Here is a 16,697-nt window from a genome sequence, read left to right on the forward strand (position 1 = left end):
TAAATGTTTCCATAATCATTTTCATAAACATTAGAAAGGATTTGGACATAATTTGTCAAGAACATCCATTGGGAAGAAGGGGAAAGTGTAAGGCATCTAGGAAGATTCTAGCCTGAATGTTTCTGTCCAGACTATGAATGGACCTTAACTCTGGAATGTATATTGAGATATTAAGCACTTTAAGAGTATACTATGTTCACCCTTACATAAGCAGACTTGAATCTTCACCTCCACAATCCCCCAAAAGTTTGCTAGGACAGGCCATGATGACATAAATTAACCATTATGATGTGGCTATTCCTTTTTTCAAATCTAATATTCAGTATGTCAAATCAGTTAAAACAAGCCTCTGAGGTAGGCTTCCCACAATATGGATTAGTTTGCAAAGGATGCTTTTGTTTGAACAGTATGGCGTAGTGGTTAGGGTCATGGGCAAGTTATTTTAGGCCCACATCAGGCTGCTGCATGTTAGATGAGGATGGTAACTACTTCAGGAGTGTGAAGATACAGCACTTAAAACTGCCTGGCATTTAGTAAAAATTTGCTATTGTTAGTTTTAGTCATTGAAGCAATGACTTCAAGAACTTGGAAAATAAAGTTGAGAGCTAACAAGATTGGTTATACATTAAGTTGTATAGTGAAAAAGTAAAGATCTATAACTTTTAAAGTGATTAGAATCATTTTTTGGTAAGGCTTTCTTTGCAGATGTCTGCATTAAATGATGTTCCTAGCAAGCAAGTAAAAATGGACAGATGTCTACTGAGTAATAATAGCAAGATGTTAAGCATACTACTGTTCTAATTTTATTTTGGGGGCTTCATGAGATGTTCACATTGTTCAAAAATGAATTAATACATTGAGAAGCAAAGCCTCTCATCCTGACCCTTATCCTCCATTCCAAAAAGCACTGAGATTTCAGGTAACTGTCATAACTTAGAAAGGGTTATTAAATCTTTTCCACATAATGTAAACATTTGAATATGTACAGACTTAATTTGACTTGTCTCATTGTTTGAATGCAAGATTTTTATGGTGGTTTTTGTCCATTAGCTTATAACTTTGCAGAGTGATGGATGTGGTGGTTAGTTGATTAACAATAAGACTATGTAGCTTTAAACTATCTAGTAGAGTTCCTGTGGGTGAGGCAGCAGGCTGTTAATGAAAAGAAACTTGAAATTTCACAAAGCAGTTTCTTGTGTTTGTACAATTTGCTTTAAAAACAAGTGTATACTTGCAAGAGAATACAAAAGTGCCATTTAATATTTACAGCTAATTCCATGCACAAATGCTGGGTTTTAATTTATATAAAGGTAAAGAGCACCTTTTTTGTGTTTTCCCCTGGTATGCCTTTCTGTTCTAGTCCTAGAAGTAAAAGTTAACACTATTTTGTGGCATAAATGGAAGACTCCATTTTGTCTGTAATGCTAAGTGCTACTTTCCTTGGCTACTGATGCTGCTAAATCATACTTTACATTTGATACTTAAGTAATTAACAGCAAAACGAAAGAAGTTAGGAATTATTTTCTAGTTGGTTAATCTTTTGAGTATGTCTCCCTGATGATTTTTATTGACACCACAGAACCTCAGATTGTATATATCAAATGATTGATAAAGTAACCAAGGCTGTTCAGGAATTGGGGTTATTTTATCAGTCGACTGTGAAGTTAATAGGAAATCTTTCTAGCAAATTCTTAAATGTCAAGTGCAAGAACTGTTCGCACAATAGCATTTACTTAAGCACTTACCTTTTAAAATTCATGCATCAGCCAGAAAAAATATGTAAACTAATTAATGAAATCAATTTAAATACTAGGGCCTGAGTAACTTCTCAGACTAATCCTTGTATGCATAATCTATGGCAAATTAAAAATGTTACCTGGTTCTTCCTACATAATATGTTTCTGCCCTCTTGTCCCTCCCAATCCCTAAACCTGTGTTCAAACATGGCGACTTAGAATACCATGTACCGGTAAACAAATATTTAGATTTCCAATTGTGTGGCACTGCATCTACTCTTACAGAACCTCAAACATTTCTTTAAAGAAAACTTGTCTTATGCATCCTGGTGTTCTGGTTCCATGTCCACCCCAATGAGAAACATGCTTCCTCACTGGAGTCATGTTTCCTGAGGAATCCTCCCCTAGACCTACCCCATAGTAGCAATAATAGAATATTTCTATTCTAATAATAGGAATATTTGTACTACCCCCTAGTAGAAATAATACGTACTAAAAATATCTGGCTTCTAATGTTACGTTTTACACTAATAATTGCTATTGTAAAAGTAATTCTACAGTAAGAACTTGTAATACTTCCCTGCTGCTTGAGGCTGAGGCAGGAGGATCCCTTGAGAGCCCAGGAATTAGAGTTACAGTGCATTCCACCCTGGGTGACACAGTGAGACCCTATCTCAAAAAAAAAAAAAAAAAAAACTTGTAATAAATAAGAATGGTTAATCTGCCACCCATCCATTAACCATTAGCATTTGTGTCATATTTAAATGCCTGCTAAAATTACCTAGGTTCTTTTTGTTTGTTTTATTTTTGAGACAAGAGTCTCGCTCTGTCACCCTGGCTAGAGCGTTGTGGCGTGGGCCCAGCTCAGCAACCTCAAACTCCTCGGCTCAAGCTATCCTCCTGCCTCAGCCTCCTGAGTAGCTGGAACTACAGGTGTGTACCACCACACCTGGCTAACTTTTTCTATTTTTAGTAGAGATGGGGCCTCGCTCTTGTTCAGGCTGATTGTGAACTCCTGACCTAGAGCAGTCCTCCCGCCTCAGTTTCATAGAGTGCTAGGATTACAGGCATGAACCACCACACCCAGCCAAAATGATCTATGTTTAAACAAGTTTCGTTTTTAATTTTTACTATAGCTATACTGCAGCTTATTTGGTTGGCATGAAAATTCGATTGTTTTGCATATTTGGGGCAGCATAACCAGTTTTATCGGTGGCTAGATTATATCAGATGACAAAATTAATGTAACATGAAACTTCAGAGGTTTGATACATAAAGCAGTGATACCTGTTAGAAGCAAGTCCAATCTATAGGCATCAAAATATGATGCATTCATATGCAAGCAGGGCCCTTTAGCATTCAAATGATAGATTTGTTTATTTGGGTCTTTAATTAAAAGATAGGCTTTTAAAATGGATTAAGGAGTAGCAGTTTTTACTTGATAAATTGGTGCCCATGGTAATATAGCAAGCATCCCACTTATCACAGAACTGTGGTATCCATTCAGTATAAAACAGATTTAACCACTATGTAACTTGATAATACTAAGAAGAGGATTGCACTAGTAAAAAATGCAATAGTAAAGAAATACTAAAAAGATTATACTAGTAAAAATTCAGGGTATGAAGTAAAAGAGAAAATTAACAGAATAGGTTTATCTTTTTTGGATCCCTTTACTGGGACCTGTCTTCCATGATGACTAACTCTAAAGGTATATTTAGAAAGTGAAAGGTGTTTTTTTTATTTGTTTGTTTTGTAGAGATGGTCTCACTATGTTGCCCAGGCTGGTCTTGAACTTCTGGACTTAAGTAATCCCCCCACCTCGGCCTCTCAAAGTGCTGGGATTGCATGCCCAGCCTATTTTGGTGAAAGTTTTCCTCAAATAGGCTTTTCATGACTTTATCAAGAATAGAATAAATCCAATCCAAGATTTTCCATTGTAAGGCCATGATTTTTGTTTAACTGTATGATCCTTAAACACAATTTACTTGATTTTGTATAACACCTACCAAGAGCAATCTAATAAAATTAAACACGGTCTGGTTTAGGTTCCACAAAATTAAAATGTGTTTAAACAGAAGCTAAAAATGGTGTGAATTTGCTCCTAGGAAACATTGAGAGCATGGGAAAGGTACAGCACTTCAAAACCACAATCACTTTATTTCATTTGTAGTTCTTAATAACTGCTGTTATATTTTCTGAGGAGTTAATACTACATGGTCATTTCTATTTGGCTTTGAGGTGATCCATATGTATATGTGAGTTGTTTCATAAAACAACCACAAATACAGTCTCATACAGCACAAGAAGCTCTAAGAGACTGCTAGAAAGTATTTCCACTCTCCAAGCAGGAAACATCATGAGTGCTCTAATATCTGACTAATTGCAGACTAGGACATCTCAAACTCTACTTTTTGTCCAAGCTAGAGGAGTTTTTCTGAGACTTTTCCTGGACTGAGGAGGGTATTTTTAAAAGATTGCTATTAAACTCCAGGAATCAAAAGGGAATCTAAGAAAATTGCTCATTTAATCCTCATACTGATAAAGTTATGAAAATGATTAAATCGTCTATAAAATTGATAATTGATTAAAAGTAGAAAGATTTTAATTACTTCTTCCAAACACTGTCTACTAATAATTCTTGTGCCAATACCTAGTGCTTTAAATTGCCTACATCAATAGTGGCCAATAAAAATTTAATGCAAGTCAATATGTAATTTTAAAGTTTCTAATAGCCACATTTTATTTTTTTTTTTTACAAAGGAACAAATATTCTGATAATAGCCACATTTTAAAACATAAGGGTCAAATTAATTTTAATATATTTTATTTAATCCCATGTGTCCAAAACATCATTTCAACATGTAATAAACATAAAAATTGAGTTATTTTATATTCTTTTCTATGTTGGATTTCCTGAGCACATCTCAAGTAAGACGCCACATTTCAAGTGCTCACTAATCATATATGGGTATTGGCTATTCTATAACATAGCATAGTCCTAGGCTATGAAAGGCATCTTTGAGGACCCTAGGCAATTGTCACATCTAACCGAATCTACCCAGTGATGTGCAGCCCTTATACAGAAGCCCCCAGATTGGTTTGCCCATAATACTTGGCACTGAATTATAGTAAAGTGAGTTGTTCAGTGGCATGCATTTGTAAAGCTAAGAATCAATAGCTGTGTTTTAAATGAGCTAGATGTACGATATATGTAGTATAATAGAAACCAAATGAAACAAGCTTGTTAAAAAGTTGTTACAAAAGGATTCTCACAGTTTGCATCTGTAGAAGGTTATGTTACCTTCTGGGAAGCCTTTGAGATCTGAAAGGAGCAATAACAAATTCTTGAATTTGACACTGAGCATCTCCCTACAGCCTAGGCACACCATGTATGAACAGGATAAGTGAGCCATGCATGGTTTCAGCTTTCAAGGAGACCATGAACTAGTACAATGGACAAAAATAATCTTCTGAATTACTAAATTGGCCACGTTGATTCTAGAACCAAGAAAGTAAATTTATTTGAGTTTTGTGAAGATGAGTAGTGAGAATTTCAGAATTAATGTTGGATATTGTTAGGTATAAATCATTACTTGAATGGAAGCTCTTCTCCTAGCGAAAACACCATACACAATTTGTAACTGTTGCAGGTGGAGAATAAATTTTTCATTCCAGGGTGGGAAAGCAATGGACTAGATGGTAGTTAGATACTGGCCTTTAAAGTTTGTGACTCAAAAGCTGTGTGACTCTGCAAAAGTTACTTACTCTTTGAGTATCTGCTTTCTTCTTTTCAGACTTTAAGAATTAAAATTATGTTGTGTGTAGATACATTTAGTAGTGTTAAGCACATTGTGAAGGCTTGATTTGATATGGATTAGGTGTTTTAACATCACTTTTAACAGGGTAATAATCTCAGCAAAAGCCTATATTCACAGATGTATAAAAAGCCAGATTCTAATTTATGGAGAGTAACAATCAGTCATTGTGTAATCAACTGAAATTCATTTGGTAGAATGAAAATGAAATTCTACCAGCAGTTTTTCTGCAAGACTGATAGTTCAATCTTGGGTCCATAAGACCCTAAAGTTACATGCAAAATTTGGTGTCTGTGTTTCTTAGTAGAATTTTCTTTTCTTTCTTTCTTTTTTCCTTTCTTGCCCCACCCCCTTCCTTCCTTCCATAAGGTCTCACTTGCCTAGGCTGGAGTGCAGTGGCAATATCATATAGCTCACTGAAACCTTGAACTGCTGGGCTCAAAGGATCCTCCTGCCTCAGGCTCCAAAGTTGCTAAAACTACAGGCACATGCCACTATGCCCAACTAATTTTTTTTTTTTTTTTTGAGACAGACTCTCACTCTGTTGCCCACGGCTAGAGTGCTGTGGCATCAGCCTAGCTAATTTTTCTATTTTTAGTAGAGCCAGGGTCTGCTCTTGCTCAGGCTGGTCTAGAACTCCTGATCTCAAGCAGTCCTCCCGCCTCAACCTCCTAGAGGGCTAAGATTACAGGTGTGAGCCACCATGCCCAGCCAAATTTCTTAAATTTTTTGTAAAGTTAGGGTGTTGCTATGTTGCCCAGGCTGATCTTAAACTCCTGGCCTCAGGTGATCCTCCCATCTCCACCTCCCAAAGAGCTGGGATTATATAGGTGTGAGCCACCATAGCCTCTTTGTTGAATTTACAAAGAGATCCATAACTCAAAGAAGCCCCAGGATCTAAATGGACTTCCTCTGAAGACACTTGAGTACTTTAAGAGGGACATAGGTGTTACGCACGCCAGGAATATCAAATCTGCCTTGCTTCTCTAAGACAATATCACAAAAAATGTAATACATTTATTCCACTTGTTAGAGGCAGCAACAATAGTTCCACAGACTGAAGGAGGAAATGAATTGATGAGTCACAAGAATAGCTCTCCAGTTAGTCCTTTTAAAAATAATCTTGCCTTGCCATTGTAGTTTGGTCTTTGCTGATAATCCCTCTCTTACTCCTCTCAAATGCATACCAGGGTCTCAAGACATCATGCTTTGCATGATGTATGTATTTGCAAGCCAAGAAATGTGAGTTTCAAGTGGGTCATCTTACATAGTGTTTTTCTCAACCATGTAAGTCCAGATATCTTATCATAGCCCTGGCTGAATTGTCAAGGTACACTGTTCTATGTGATGGAGAGAAACCAAACCATCTCTGCACTGTTATTTTCAAGGCTAAAATAGTGGAGAAGTTGAAATTTGGTCTGAATCTATTTAGGACAACAGCACTTTATTACTAAGTGGTGCCTCTTTGGGTGTATACTTTCTCCCTGAAGCTGTGTCCCAGCCTGCTATTACTGGATGGATGTCTTAGAATCAATCTTTGAAACTCTTCTAATGAGATTTGCCTATATCACATCTAAGAGTGCAAAGGTAGCCTAAATCTTTTAGCAAGGTCATTCACAAACCTGTGGATCACCAAAATCAACTGGAGAGTTGAAAACAAACACATACTTGGGTCTCAGTTCATTCCCACTGAATCAGAACAGAGAGGGGAGAGAATCTGTATTTTTGACAGCTCTCTCCTAAGTGATTCTGTTAATCAGCCAGATTTGGGAAACACTGCTTTGAACACACATCTCCTCTCCCACAAACTAGGCTCACACAATAAAAAGAGAGGTGAGCTTTGACAGTGCAGTGGCTCACTTATGTGAACTGTTGTAAATACAGTTTTCGATATCTATGTATTAGCCTCATTTCATTAGTATCTATGCATTAGCAGGTATACATGGCCTCATTAGAACTCTTGTGTTTATTGTTTTCTATACATGGGACCACATTAGAGTATTTTGTAAAATGCTGATACAGGAGTAAATCCATTTCAATTTTAATCTTATGGTTCCTGAACATATAGCTGAGACATTTTACCTGGAAAATCTTTCTGAAAAGTAACTATTTAATCATATTGTTCTTTGGAGTTTGCTGAAACTCACTGATAAAACTCAAACTCAAATAGGTACTTCACCGATCTTACCTACTTATTCATTGACAACCCTTTTATTTACCATCCTTAAGGAAAGCTATTTAAAGCTATAGTCACATTTCCCCACTTTGGAAAGGCAGTGGAAATAAAGAATCATTTTTCTACTGCATTATGTGAGTGTCTAGAAAAGTTGAGCAAGAATCTAGCACATGGAAACAAGACATTTCCCAGCATATCCATTGTCAGGGTTCCCTGGCACAACTTCAGGATTTTGTGCAAAAGCATTTTTAGAACAGTAGGCACCCACTTAATTAAATGTAAGTACATAATCAACAGATAGATATAAATATTTAGTTATCACCAAAGTCTTGGCTTCATTTCTCTAAATGCAGTCCAGGACCACATGAGCATACACTGAGAAACACAGAAGAATTATTGGAATAGTTTTTTGTTCTCAAGAGATATGGAACAGAAACATGGGAAGAAGTGTTTCCCAGGAACATGGGAAGGGCATCAAGACTATAGTGAGTCAGAGGTGACCTTAACTGAGTAGGCCGGGCATCACTGAGTGTGTCTCAAAGAGAAATGTCATAGAAAAAATTCAAGGACCTTGAAGCCAGCCACAGTGGCTCACGCCTGTAATCCTAGCACTCTGGGAGGGCAAGGCAGGAGTATCTCTCAAGGTCAGGAGTTCGAAACCAGCCTGAGCAAGAGTGAGAGCCTGTCTCTACTAAAAAAAGAAAGAAATTAATTGACCAACTAAAAATATATAGAAAAAATTAGCCAGGCATGGTGGCGCATGCCTGTAGTCCCAGCTACTCGGGAGGCTGAGGCAGGCGGATCACTTGAGCCCAGGAGTTTGAGGTTGCTGTGAGCTATGAGGATGCCACAGAAGTCTAGCCCAGGAAACAGAGTGAGACTCTGTCTCAAAAAAAAAAAAAAATCAAAGACCTTGAAATTAGATACACCTGGGCTCAAGTCTTTGCTTCAGTTCTAAAAGCTATGTAGTGTAGGGCAAGTTATTTAATGCTTCTTCAGTAGGAAAGTGAGCCTAACAAGACAATTTTATAGTGTTTTTGTCCTAATTAGATGAAATAACATCCAAAGGGCTGAGTACAGTATTTAGCACAGAGTAGATGCTGATGCTCAAAATTGTTTGCTTGCTTTCTTGGCCATCTCACCTTCACTCTGCCCTCCCTGGCATAAGCTATCTCAGTCAAGTTAAGAAAAATCTGGGCTAGAAAGGAGTGGGACAGATGTCAAAGCCAAGCTGTCATTGATTATTGAGTAAACAGGATGGTTCATCTCTCCCCCATGGAAAGGAAAGGGGTATCACTACTGAGATGAACTCTGGAAATGAAACTCCTCTAATTAATACTTACCTAAATGAGATGACCTGTGTTGCAAGAACAGGTCATCAGCTGCAGCCCAAGATGGGTGGAGTTAGGGGGTCTAGGGGAGATACAGAGCTCTGCAAGGTGTTTAGAAGGATTCATGAGGTCTCTCCTTACAGAGAGCAGCAGACTTCAGGAAGTGTTTCACGTAGCAGCAAGAGCAGACAGACTAGGCCGAATGACTGTATACCAGGTAATAGAGTTCTCCTTGAGATGAGAAACGTAATGACATTGGCGACCTGCTGAGGGGAGACAGGGATGAGCTACTTGACATCTGACATGATTACCTGCAGATATTAGTCTATTGCCTTAATTATAGGACTTTTTTCTTTTCTTTCCTTCTTTTTTTTTTTTTTTTTGAGGAGAAAGAAAGAAAAGTTTATTAATTTGCCAGTAAATGAGGAGGCTGACAGACTCCCATCTCAAAGTCCCAGTGTCCTGCCTCTGAGCAGAAGTACAGAGCTGGTAAAGGATCTGATTAATCCCATCTTAGGCTAAGACAATCTTGTGGCCTCTGCCCAGGCAATTCCCCTGATCTACCTCCTGTGGCACAAAGAACAAAGGACACTCTCTTGCCCCTCCCGACCACTAGCCTGCAGCCGGGATATAGGTTTTAGTTTTCAAAAACAGTGAGGGGGCTTTGAAGAGATAGAAAATATTTTTACCCTTTTTCAGGTCATTCTATCTGTTACATATTCTCCACTGTCAATTTTACCCTTCCTTATCTATGGGAGGAGGAGTGACATCGTCATTGAGCTACTTCCTGCTGAATGGGTATGATGTTTTAGACAAAAGGTACAGATTATCAGCTGAAAAAGGGCATAAGCAATAACTATAACCCTGAGGATTAACAAGGTAAAATGGACTGTCACCTTGCACACAATGTCTGATACACGGCTGAGTTAGAAAAGAAACATGGGACCTCTGAGTGCTGAGCTATTAGTTGTACCCTGCAGGTCATCCAAGAGACCAGCTTCTGCAAATTCAGAAATCATGTACAGAAATACCTGTACCAAACAAGGTTTAGGATCACACACCCTGCAGCAAGACAGATCAACAGAAGAGGTGATAGCCCTGGGAAATCCTCACTGAGGAGCTGTCCCTCTATTTTATAGACAGAAGCAAAAAAAGATTAGCAAAAATATCAACATTTTCATTTTTTCCCCCTTTTTCTCAAACAGATACTTTAGATCGCCTAAGGCTGGCCCTTCCACTACGGGCCCTCTTTACTTTGGTATGATGGATGCAAGATTTCACTTCTGACAATTTTAAAGAAGTGTGAATTGTTAGAGGCACTTCACAGGGTCCCTTCCAATTCTCTGCTTCCAACTGGGGCAGGGACCTGAAAGAGGCAAACTCATGTGCAGTGGTTAGCACCTGACCCACTCATTTGACATATTGTTTTACTTTATTCTCTTTTACTTATGGGTATATTACCATATTTACTTCAGGGTGCTAGGAAGGGTGTCTCATAAAGTATTGGGGGAGGGGGCTTAACTTAGGCCTCCTTCTAAAAGGCTACTGTTACCCAGAGGAGGTTAAGCAGCAACACCCTGTCTCACTTTAGATGGGTTTCTTGTATCCATTCCAGGATGTATGTAATTTCTAGTCGAGGTGTAGGGCTTTGCTTACTTGTTGGGTTACCTCTGCTACAATGGAGGGTCCGTTATCACTCTTGTGAAATGTCCAGGGATCTTCAGAGTGTGCTCCTGGGTCCTGTTGACATTGGGGTGCGTGCTCACACACTTGCTATAAGAGGAGGAGCTGCTGAGCCGTCTCTGTAGCTGTCTGCCCACGGCGCCCATCATCAGCATGCCTCTTTCCCTGGACTGAACAACGCGTAGGCTTGCTGAGGCCCTAACTTCATAGCTCAATCACAGTCTCCTGTATACTTTACCGGGCCCTGGTATTCATCCATCAGGAGCTTGGAGGCATCTTTCCCTGACCCCACCCCAGAAGTGAGCTTCAGCGGTTTCTGAAACAACCCCCGGTGCTCCTGCTGCTCACCCAGGTTCACCTCCTGTGCCCAACTGTGATGAGTTTCTTAACCTCAGCTTGTCTCACTGCAACCTGGCCCCTTCCCAGCCTGGCTCACAGAGCCCCAGGCACAACTGGTGCCAGAGATCGGGGTGATGGCAAGGGGAAGGGGCCCCCTGGACCATGTCTGTCCACGTGGCTAGTGCCTATCAACTCCCCACTGTCAAATTTTCCCAGGGCTCCTCTGGGGATATTTGGAGGTAGGGGGCTCCAGGCCCCCTCCTTCACTGTCTGATTCCTGGACTTAAAACAAACAAAAAAAAAATCATTTGCTTTCCTGGAGGATTCATGCCACCCAGAGTCCTTTACATTTTGGGTGATGTTCTTTTCCAGGTCCTCTCAAAGTCATTCTGGGGCATCTTTCTTGCCTATTCTTTTTGACTGTCTCAAAGGACCCTTCGGCTGTCCTTGCACATTCCCCCCTACCTGATATTGCCGCAAATTGCCCGCCCTGGCCATGGGTTCCCTCTGGCCCAAATTGTGTTTGCTGCTGGGAGAGACCATTCCAAACCCTGAGTCATAACTTTCTGGGTGTGGGACTGAAGAGTTAGTCCAGGAGGCGTCCTCCCTGGCTCCTCCCGAGGTGCCAAGATGGCGGCAGTGACAGGCGTTCCTTTCCCCTTGCTGTGCAGTGCTTGGGGACAGGCTGTGTGCACCACTCCTCCCTCCTGCCAGGTCCACTCCTGGGCCATGGACCCACCTGGCACCTCAGTCTGGCCAGCCATGGAGTTCCAGTGGGGGTGGGAGGACCTCATTTATGAAAAATCTTACAAACACAAATCATTTTGTATACCATAAACAATGAGTTTATCTCAAGCAGAGAGCTTGAGACTCAACATTTTAATTCTGTAGCGGCAGGGCAACCATTTGAACTGTGAATTTTCCTTGATATAATTCGCCCTTTAATAAAAAACTTGTGGGCCTGGCTCGGTGGCTCATGCCTGTAATCCTAGCACTCTGGGAGACCGAGGCGGGAGGATTGCTCGAGCTCAGGAGTTCGAAACCAGCCTGAGCAAGAGCGAGACCCCCGTCTCTACTATAAATAAAAAGAAATTAATTCTCCAACTAATATATACAGAAAAAATTAGCCGGGCCTGGTGGCGCATGCCTGTAGTCCCAGCTACTCAGGAGGCTGAGGCAGGAGGATTGCTTGAGCCCAGGAGTTTGAGGTTGCTGTGAGCTAGGCTGACGCCACGGCACTCACTCTAGCCTGGGCAACAAAGCAAGACTCTGTCTCAAAAATAAATAAATAAATAAATAAATAAAAACTTGTGCATAAGGACAAGTTTTTACCATCCTAGAAAACCTGGCATGCCTTTGAACCCTATACAAAACTTGCAAGTAGAGGCACCATAAACGAACTGGGGTACCAAAAGGAGGTTGTTCTCCTTGTCTTTCTTTATTTTTAAAGGATTTAAGAGGCAATGGAGAAGACCCTTTAGAATCCACCGCCAAATCAAAATTAGGATCCAAACAACAAATTCCTGGGAAAAGAACCAACAGCTCAGAATAAACCCAAGGACCATCAACCACCACTTTTCCTCACATTCCATACATGCGGTACCATAATACAAAACCTCACCAACAATCAAACACAAGCAATATAGGGAATTCCCAATACAAACAATCTAAAATTCCATGTCCTATCAATCAAATGGGAATTTTCATTTGTTTGTTTGTTTGTTTGAGACAGAGTCTCACTCTGTCGCCCGGTTAGAGTGCCGTGGCGTCAGCCCAGCTCACAGAAACCTCAAACTCCTGGGCTCAAGCAGTCCTTCTGCCTCAGCCTCCCAAGTAGCTGGAACTACAGGCATGTACCACCATGCCCAGCTAATTTTTTCCATTTTTTAGTGGAGATGGGGTCTCGAACTCCTGAGCTCAAACGATATGCCCATCTCTGCCTCCCAAGTGCTAGATCACAGGCGTGAGCCACCGCGCCTGGGTGGGAATTTTCATTTAACAGCCACTTCTTCTCATTCTCCAGCACATACACTGGACCACAATAACACCATTCTCTTTACACATGGATTTGTAGCTATAAGTTCTTCCTTACATTGCAACAAAATTCACAAGTAACAGACATTACAGGGGATCCCCAACACAAAAGTACCAGAGTCTATCAAACCAATGGGAATCCAAAGGGGATAAGCACCACCCCAAAGGGAAGGCCCAAAACCCTCCCCAAATGGGTGGCCTAATTCCCCTGTTCCCTGGGAACTGCAAATGGGCTTCGAATTCAAAACAGTTTCCCTAGTTTCACTCAAACTCATGATTTCCACCCCGAAAAGGTGCCTCAAAACAAACAAAACCAACATGAAGTTCTGAAAACCCCCCATACGGGTGGAATCGGGGTCCCGGCACACACTCTACGGAACTTACCAAACAAATGGCCGAGGCTGTCTGGATGTTTCTAGCTCCACTTCCTTCTCCTCAACTCAGTTCACGTGGCGGGAGCTGCATCCACTTTGAGAAGACGGAGATGGGCGTCCCCAGGAGCTACACTAAAACAGGCTCCAGCAGCTGCTTGAGGCCACCCCGTGCTCTCTCATCTCAAAAAGAAGTTGCTCCTACCTGTGAAGACTCACAGCTCTGACTCAAGGCTGGTCCCTCCCTCTTCCAGCAGTTGTGGGGCGCCCTTCCATTGGGGCACCCACAGAGCCCACCCAGGGATGCCAGATTCTGTTACCAAAAGTTCTGCACTTGTCCCCGAGACCGCATCAGAAGAACAAGGACCACTCACAAATACTAGTGTCCTCCAGTTTTCTCTTCTTGGTGCCTGAGTATTTCCTAGCTGTGAGGCTATCTTGTAATTTGGGTTTACCGCACCACCAGAGAGTGTGTTGCGTGGGCTACAATGAACTTCAGTGTAAAAGCTGTTGTTGTAAATGATCTATAGCCGACTCCCCACACATCCACCAATGGAGTTAAACTAGATTTGACTTTATGTGCCAAACCAGGGCCAATTTGTTAAAAATTCCTCTTTATCTTTTCTCTCTGAGGGAAATGCATGACAGTGCATAAATATTTGAACACGACAAATTTAATGTGGCATTTTCTACCTGTACTACCCAAATTGAGCCAATGAGATTTATTGAGTTCATTTTCTTTAGTTCATTATGAGACTCCCAGGAATTGAAACCAACAGTTAATCATCTCCTTAGCAAAGTTAGATCAATAATAAACCCTTAAAAAGCCATGAATTACACAGTCACGGTGTCAGGACCCCAGTATAATATCATAGAGGTTTTTCTGCATGAGCTGACAATGATATAATATCACATTTTTATTGATTGATTAATTGATTCAGTCAGAGTCTTGCTCTATCACCCAGGCTAGAGTGTGGAGGCATCATCATAGCTCACTGCAAATTCAAACTCCTGGGTTCATAAAATCCTCTTTCCTCAGCCTACCAAATAGCTGGGACTATAGGAGCGTGCTACCACGCCCGGCTTATTTTTCTATTTTTGGTAGAGACGGAGTCTCACTCTTCCTCAAGCTGGTCTTATACTCCTGGCCTCAAGCAATCCTCTTGCCTTGGGCTCCCACCTTGGCCTCCCAGAGTGCTAAGAGTACAGTCATGAACCACCACGCCAAGCCTCATATTTAGCAGATACAACAAAAAAAGACAATTCCAAAAGTAGTCAGTTATCAGCACTATTAATTATTCGACCTTATTTTTCAACATAGACACAAGGGTTGGCTGACAGTTTCGGTTCCTCATGAATGATTTCTAATTAGGTGTTGCTATGTTCTGAATGTTGGTGTCCCCCTAAAATTCATATGTTGAAACTTAATTTCCAATGTGATGGTTTTAGAAGGTGGGGCCTTTAGGAGGTGATTAGTTCCTGAGGGCAGAGTCCTCATGAATGGGATTAGCTCCCTTATAAAGGGGGTTCCAGAGAGCTGCCTTGGCACTTCCACCATGTAAGTTTACAGTGAGAAGATGGCTCTCACCAGACCTCAAATCTGCTGTGTCCTAGATATTGGACTTCTCAGCCTCCAGAACTGTGAGAAATAAATTTCTGTTGTTAATAAGCTACCCAGTTTATAGTATTTTATTATAACAGCCTGAATAGACTAAGATGATATTATTCTAAGTTGGACATCCTATCTCAAACACAAAACAACTGTTTAGTTTGGCCCCCAAAAACCAACCTGCATCATGAAGAATTGTTTTTTATTTGCCCTTGTTTTCCTAATATGAAATGATCTCCAAGAATTATTGTCTGTTATACACTTTTTAGCTTGTAGCAACATTCTAAAAACATAAAGTTCTTAACAAGCACTAAAACATCAATGATCTTTCTCTTAAGACTTCAGGATAAACAATGGAATATTTCCTGCACATAGTTTGTACAATATCAGGAACGTATTTAATGTCTCGAAAGTTAAGCAATAGGTATTTATTAAATTGAAGTGGCTACTTTGACTATTGAAGGAAGAATAAGAAGTCATAATGTAAAACACCATCTTTGACATCGTTCATGTTCTTTTTTGAGGTTGGGAATTCTAAAGAACAAGAATGCTTTCCCACAGTTGAATTCAAATACATCTGTTTACATATCTTTCACCTCCACTAGTTTGTAAGCTCCTTGCACCGTCTTTGTGCCACCAATGCCTAACAGGGCCTTGCACAAGGTAAGGGCCTAAAGATGGCACCTCTCAAAGACCAGATTCTTCGTAAGTGATGTACAAGTGTCCTAGGACTACTGTAACAAATCGCCACAAACTTGGTCCCTTAAAACAACTGAAATGGAGGCTAGAAGTCTGAAATCAAGCTGTCAGCGGGGTTGGTTCCTTCTGGAGGCTCTCAGGGAGAAGCCATTTCATGCATCTCTCCTCACCTCTGGTGGTTGTCGGCAACCCTTGGAGTTCCTTGGCTTGTAGCTGTGTCTCTTCAATCTCTGTCTCTATCTTCATGATCTTCATCCTGGGTGTCTCTGCATCCAAATCTTCCACTTCTTTCACTTATTAGGACAACAGTCATTAAATTTAGAGTCCACCTTAATCCAGTATGACTTCATCTTAATTTGACTACATCTCCAAAGACCCCATTTCCAACCTAACTTGAACATATCTTTTTGGGAGACACAACTCAACCAACTGCATAAAGGATATTACAAGGACTAGAAAATGTGACCAAGGAGTCTTGCTTTAACTAGGAAAATGTGATGCAGAAAGGCTAATTATGCTGACTATAATCCAGGTGTGTTTTTACATAAATATTAGTTACGAAGACTTTAGCTACAAATAAAAACTATATCAACATGTATTATTTCCTTGATATGACAGATTCAATAAGGAAACAACTGGCTCTCTTTGAGAAGTACCATAATGGAAAACATTCAGTTTTTTATGATTGTTGAGAATATTGGCATTCATTTTCAATGTTGATATCTACTTTGAAAGGTTCAGAGAAAAATGATTTTCTGCTGATTTCTGGCAGCAGAAACAATGATAAATGCTCACTACCAACAAAGATTTTCTCTTTGACCAAATTCTAATTAGCTCCTCTTGAGCCGTCTTCAAGAGCCAAATTTTAGCAGGAATCCTGCTAAGATAATTTAACCATAAT

The sequence above is a fragment of the Microcebus murinus genome, chromosome 12, assembly GCF_040939455.1.
Source record: "Microcebus murinus isolate Inina chromosome 12, M.murinus_Inina_mat1.0, whole genome shotgun sequence".
NCBI lineage: Eukaryota > Metazoa > Chordata > Mammalia > Primates > Cheirogaleidae > Microcebus > Microcebus murinus.